At 30.8% G+C, this 6,301-nt stretch overlaps 1 pseudogene; it reads left to right on the forward strand.

Moving 5' to 3' along the window:
* Nucleotides 1-3,247: 3,247 nt before the first annotated feature.
* On the forward strand, nt 3,248-5,982 carry LOC107020176 (annotated as a pseudogene).
* Nucleotides 5,983-6,301: the final 319 nt, after the last annotated feature.

Consider the following 6,301-nt stretch of genomic DNA (forward strand, 5'->3'; position numbering starts at 1 on the left):
TAAATTATTCAATCTGAGAATGGGTGGTTTATGCTGACGCATAAATTTTTTATACACGTATGATATTTTGCTTCAACTCTTGAGTAAAATAGTCTAAGGAGTTGCCATCAAAGACAAAAAGTTATATAACTAATAGATGTCAAATATCTCTGTTTCTTTCACCTTTGTTTGATTTGCAAGATATTTTTGTTGGATTTTAAAAAGTGAATCGAAAATAAAGAGTTGTGACTTTTATGAAGAGTTGTGACTTTTATGAAGAGTTGTGACTTTCATGAAAGGTTGTCACTTTTATGAAAAGTTGCGACTTTTATGAAAAGTTGTGACTTTTATGAAAGGTGACGACCTTTCCGAAAGATTATGACTTTCCAAAGGTTTGTGACCTTTCCGGTAAGGCATAATAAGAACATTTTCGCACTACCCTTTATTTTCTATAAATTGAGGAATTTCCTTTCATTTTAAAAATAGAATTTATGAACTTTTTCTTCTACTACTAAATCTAGTATTCTAAGTGTACTTTACAGTCGTTGAGTGGCTCGCTGACACCAGCGTTTTGGGTTTCAATACACTGGTGATTGAGATCATTTTACCTTGGGAGGACATATTCCAAATCAAACCTCGGATACTAGAGGTTAATAATTTCCTTAAAGGAACAATGTGCATTCAGTGGGATTGATCTTCTTTTTTTTTTTTTTCAGATTCTGGTATTTGTTACAAATTTTAGATTTGTGAATTAATTTTACTTCTTCTGTTCTTTTGTTCTTCACTAGTTCATTAAACTTTGGTAATTGAGTTTCTGCAAAGTTTGTTGGAAGCAGTAAGATTCTTAGACACACATCAACAACAATTCTTCTTTAAGAAATATATTTCATATACTATTTTCTAATTTGTTTCTGTTTCTAGTTTTGCTACTAGTTTTAATTTTCTAATTGTGAAAATGTTCTTAAACTTTATTGTCTTACAAAGTTTTTCAAAGTTTTGTTTTAAGTATATTAAAAATACAAGATGAACAACAATCTTAAGAAAATTATTGTACTGTTAGTATTTCTTGTATTCTACTGATTGAGAGAATTTGATCATGGAAATAGAAGATAAATGTTTAGAAAAGTCGAAGTAAGAATGTACCAGAAAAAATAGGTGGTATTCCGATTAAAGATAACACCCAGTAACCTTCTTATTGTCTTACTAAGGAGGAAAATAATTTCTAAAGGTTAAAAATATTGATATTTATCATGTGTGTATTCGGAAAAAGTTCTGAAATCGTATATTATTTAAATGAATTTTTTTTCAAATAGTGTTGCCTTTAAAATTTACTAGTTTGTAGAATGAGATATGCATATTTTTGTTTGATAAATAGTATGTTAAAATGTTATAGTTGGAAGACTATTTGAAAAGAAAAACATTTATATGTGATTGTCTAAGAATATGTGTTATTCTGTTTGGAGAAGAAAAAAAAACTTTTGTAGTTTTGTACTCCATGTGAAATGTTAGTGTGTCTGATTTTTGTAGACTAAAAACTTTTATGATTTTTTATTCTGGATAAATTGGACTATGCAATTGGTTAGAAGAATATGAAAATTTCACATAATATGTCAGTGTTATACTTTTGATTTTCTAGAAACTTCAATGTTATATAGAAATAAATTGTACAATTTTTTTTCTTTATTGTTAGTATTTAGAATACTAAGTGGTATGTGTATTTGTGATAGAGAAAAATTACCAGTAACTTAGAGTTTGTGATTTTATGCCTCTATGAAATGAACTTTGACATTGTGCAAACATTGTCAAAGAGAATTGAAGGAGTATTCTTGTAAATCTGTTGAAAGGAATCCTAATCCCTTAGAATTGATTTACACTGACATTTGTGATATGAAGTCAACATCATCTCATTGTGAAAATAGTATCTCGTTACTTTTATTGACAATTGCATTAGAAATGACTGTCTAATTGCTGAATGGTAAGGATGAAGCAGTAGAAATATCTAGACAATTTAATATCGAAGTTGAAAATCAGTTTGAAAAAAGATAAGAAGTGATAAGAATGGAGAGTATAAATCTCCTTGTGTAGAAATATGTTTGGAAAGTGAAATTATTAATCAAATTACTGTCATATTCACCTCAATCTAATGAAAAACTAAACGTTGACAGAAATGACGGATGCACTATTTATAAGTTCGAATTTACCGCAAAACTTGTGTGGAGGAACTATCCTTACTGTAAAAGGGAACAACAAAAAGTTGTCTTTTTAAAAAAAAAAGTGATTTTGTTTGTTCATGATACAATCTTTTACAATCAGTTCATTTTATTATGTTACTACAAGCATGAGGATCTTACAGAAAAAGTCACGATTGATGGATGGTTTGTTCCATACAAGGGATATTGGTGAGTGGTTATCAAATGGTAGCTTGAAGATAATTGATCTTAAATTGTCAAGACCCAATTTTTTTTGCGGAAAGACCCTTCTAAAATTACTTTTAATGTCCTTTTATTGCTTTCCCGGTCGTCACTTTCAAGCTATCACAATGAGAATATGTTAGTAATAAAAAACTGAAGAATGTATTTAAAAATAATTCTATTATTGACTCGGTATGGATATATGGAAGCATCTTTGAGTCTTTCCTTGTTGTGGTTGTTAATCCAAGTAAACAACAGGTTAAAGAATATGCCAAACAGAATAGCTTCTCTGGGAATATGAAGATTAAAAGGTTAAAGAGCATATGCTAGGGGAGCTTTCTAAAGTCGTAAAAGAAAAGAAGCTGGAAGGTATTTGAGTTCATAAAGGCTCCACACATTCTTTGATATGGAACATGACCTCTTGACTCCGACATTAAAGAAGAAAGGACCAAATTTTTAAAGTAAAAATTTAAGGAATCCCATAGTGTAATTCAATAATTACATTCTGTCCCGACAAGATTAGTAATTACAAAAAATCCCTTAAATTTGTTGAGCCGTGATACTTTAGACTGTAGTGATATATGGTAAATGATACATGGTAATTTTAAACTGTTAAGAAAAAATAGGGGAAAAAAACGGTACAGTTACTGTTGTTACTAAAACAGCTTAATTTGTGGTAACAGATCATTAATCAGCATTAAATCAGCACTTAATTGGATATTAATTTCAAATTTTGAAAATCAAAGATTATATCATCTATTTTGAAAACAAATTTTTTAAACAGTCTGTTAAAATTGGAACTACAGAAATTTTATTGTTGTTACATTGGGTTTTTCAAGATGAATACTTCGATTTTGATGAGACATTCCGGAATTTGGGTGAACGAATTGCAGTATGAAAGTTACAAAATCGATGGAATCGTTGTTGGAGATTCAATTTCGTTTTCTAATCTCAAAGCAGCAATTGCAGCCGAGTTGGATATTGATGTATCAAGGAAAGAAATTGAAATTTGATACATTGTAGAAGGTAACTCCTGTCCGATGAAACGTAAGAACGATATGAGTGTTAAACTATATTTTGAACTGAAAAAAAACGAGCCTGGATTTTCAGTGTATCCATTATGTATTGACACAATTGAAAAGAATAGTGGTATTGGACATAACTTTGATGGAACAAATGGAGAAATAACGTGTGTAGAAGGCACAACAAATGATACACAGGCTTTGGCAATGGTTGAAACTAGCTTATTTGATTCACATGATAATGCAGAAGTTGGAGTTGCAAATGTTATAATCAATTCAGATGTTGTTGATGTGAAGACAGGTCAGATATATAAGGATAAAGCAACACTTGTAGATGTGATGACGAAATATAAGATAAAGAATAACTTCAATTGCAAAGTAAAGAGGTCTGATCAACAAAGGTATGACAGTGTTTTGATATTTTAATGTATCAGGTGTTGTTTTATATTTTAATTAGTACATGAAACATTACTATTTTATATGAAAACCTGCATGTTTCATATTGTTCTTTTATATTTTAATGTATCATCATTTCATAAATTTGTTTTTGATACATTGAAATAACTATTTTTGATACTTGAATATACTACTACTGATATAGTAAGGACTGTATCAGTTTAAACAGTCATATCACAACTAGTGGATACTTTTCATTAAATTTTGATACTTTTCTTAAAAATTGGTTGATACTTTTTGTGTAATTCATTGTTTGATTACTTTAAACATTATTGTTGAATATATTATAATGCATTTGATATGTGTATTAATATGCTTAAAAAATGTATGCAGCTATGTGTTGGTATGCTTTTCAGACAAATGTGGTTGGACTATGAAGGCGTCGTGCAGGAAAAAATCTGATATATTCATTGTTAGAAATTTCAATAGTGAACATACGTGTCCGATGAGGGAGAGGGTATTAACCAAAGTCCAAGCAACAGTCGGATTTGTAAGTGGAGTGACAGCTCCAAAATTGGTCAATTATAAACGAATTTATACACCAAGGGATATAATTGATGATATTAGAGAATATTATGGTGTTGAAATATCTTACCAGCAAGCATGGCGTGCTAAAGAACGTGCACTCTCCATGATTAGGGGAAAACCATCTGCAGGATATAGACGGATGCCGCGATACATACACATGTTAAAAACTGTGTATCCAGATTCTTATATAAGAATGCATAAGACTGAAGAGGATGAATTTATGTATCTGTTCATCGCCTTAAGACCATTCATTAGGGGATTTAAATACTGCAGACCAGTAGTTGTTGTGGATGGTGCACATCTGAGTGGAGCTTACAAAGGGACATTTGTATCAGCAAGCACACTTGATGGCGCAGGTATTTTTTATTTATAGTAATGATGTCTTTTTATATATTACGTATCAAATAATATAATGTGTGTGTAATCAGGTTGCATATTTCCATTGGCATATGGTGTTGTTGACACCGAAAATGATTGTTCGTGGACATGGTTTTTCGAACAGTTCAAACATGCATTTGGCGATAGAAAAGATATGTGTGTTGTTTCAGATAGAAATGAGAGTATCATGAAGAGTGTAAGGATTGTGTTCCCCGATGTACCTCATTATGCATGCATCTGGCATCTTTGGAAGAATGTATGTGGAAACTTCAAAAGGAGCAGAAAGGCCATAAGTGATCTATTCTACTCTATGGCCAAGGCATATAGAAAGGAAGATTTTGATAAGTTGATGGCTAAGGTTGATAGAATTGATCACAGGGTTAAGGAGTACCTTGAATATGCAGGTTACGAAAAGTGGTCAAGAGTTCATGCAACAGTAAACAGAGGTAGAATGATGACTTCAAACATTGCAGAATGTATCAATGGTTGTCTTGTTGAAGCACGCCAATTAACTATATTAGAATTCTTGGAAGAGGTTAGAATTCTTTTTGGATCTTGGCATTGCAAAAACAGAGAAGTAGCCTCATACACAAAGGACACATTAGGTAGAAAATTTGAGGAATTGTTGATTATAAACGCGGCTAAAAGTTCAAAAATGGAGGTATGTATCATTATATAATACTTTATATTATATGTATCTAATTCTGTGTATCATTATGCTTTTTTTAACATGATTTGGTTTTTAAAAGTTATATATTTAAAATTTTTAATGTACACAGGTTGTTCCATCATCTGAGTTTATTTTCTCAGTTTATGAAAATGGAAGAAGATATATTGTTTGTCTTGAGCGGAAAGTATGTTGTTGTGGTAGATTTCAACTAGATGAGATACCTTGTTCACATGCAATCGCTGTATTGAAAAAAAAGAATGTCACCGATATGAATCCGTATTGCTCTGATTATTACAAGCCTGATGCGTTGGCAAAAACATATGAAATTCCAATGGTACCAATGCCAGATAAGGATTGGCCAGATCCTAAACACGTGGTAGCTGAAACTGTGTATCCACCTAGATACAGAAGATCATCTGGACGACCAAGAAAAAGAAGAAGAAAGAATGCAGATGAAAAGATTTCGGTGAACACAAACTGTTGTGGACAATGTGGACAAGAAGGGCACAACAGAAGAACTTGTACTTTCTACCCATAAGAGAAGTGAATTAGTCGTAATGTTTCTATGATATCAAGAATAATTTATAACGTAAACATTTTAATGAATTTCAGTTTTCATTACAACTGCAATTTGAACACTTTGTGTTTAGATAAATAAACTTACAAACATGTGGTAATTAAATTTGAAGTCGTGCTTTTGATTATAAATACTTTGTTATTATTGGTGTTGATAAATATACTTGTGTCAATATTTGTTTTTAATATAAAATTTTATAAATCTTATGATACAGTAAGATATATAAATTTAAGAATTATTAGGTAACATAATGTATATGATACATATGGTTTACCTAGTG

This window comes from Solanum pennellii, chromosome 5 (genome assembly GCF_001406875.1).
Source record: "Solanum pennellii chromosome 5, SPENNV200".
NCBI lineage: Eukaryota > Viridiplantae > Streptophyta > Magnoliopsida > Solanales > Solanaceae > Solanum > Solanum pennellii.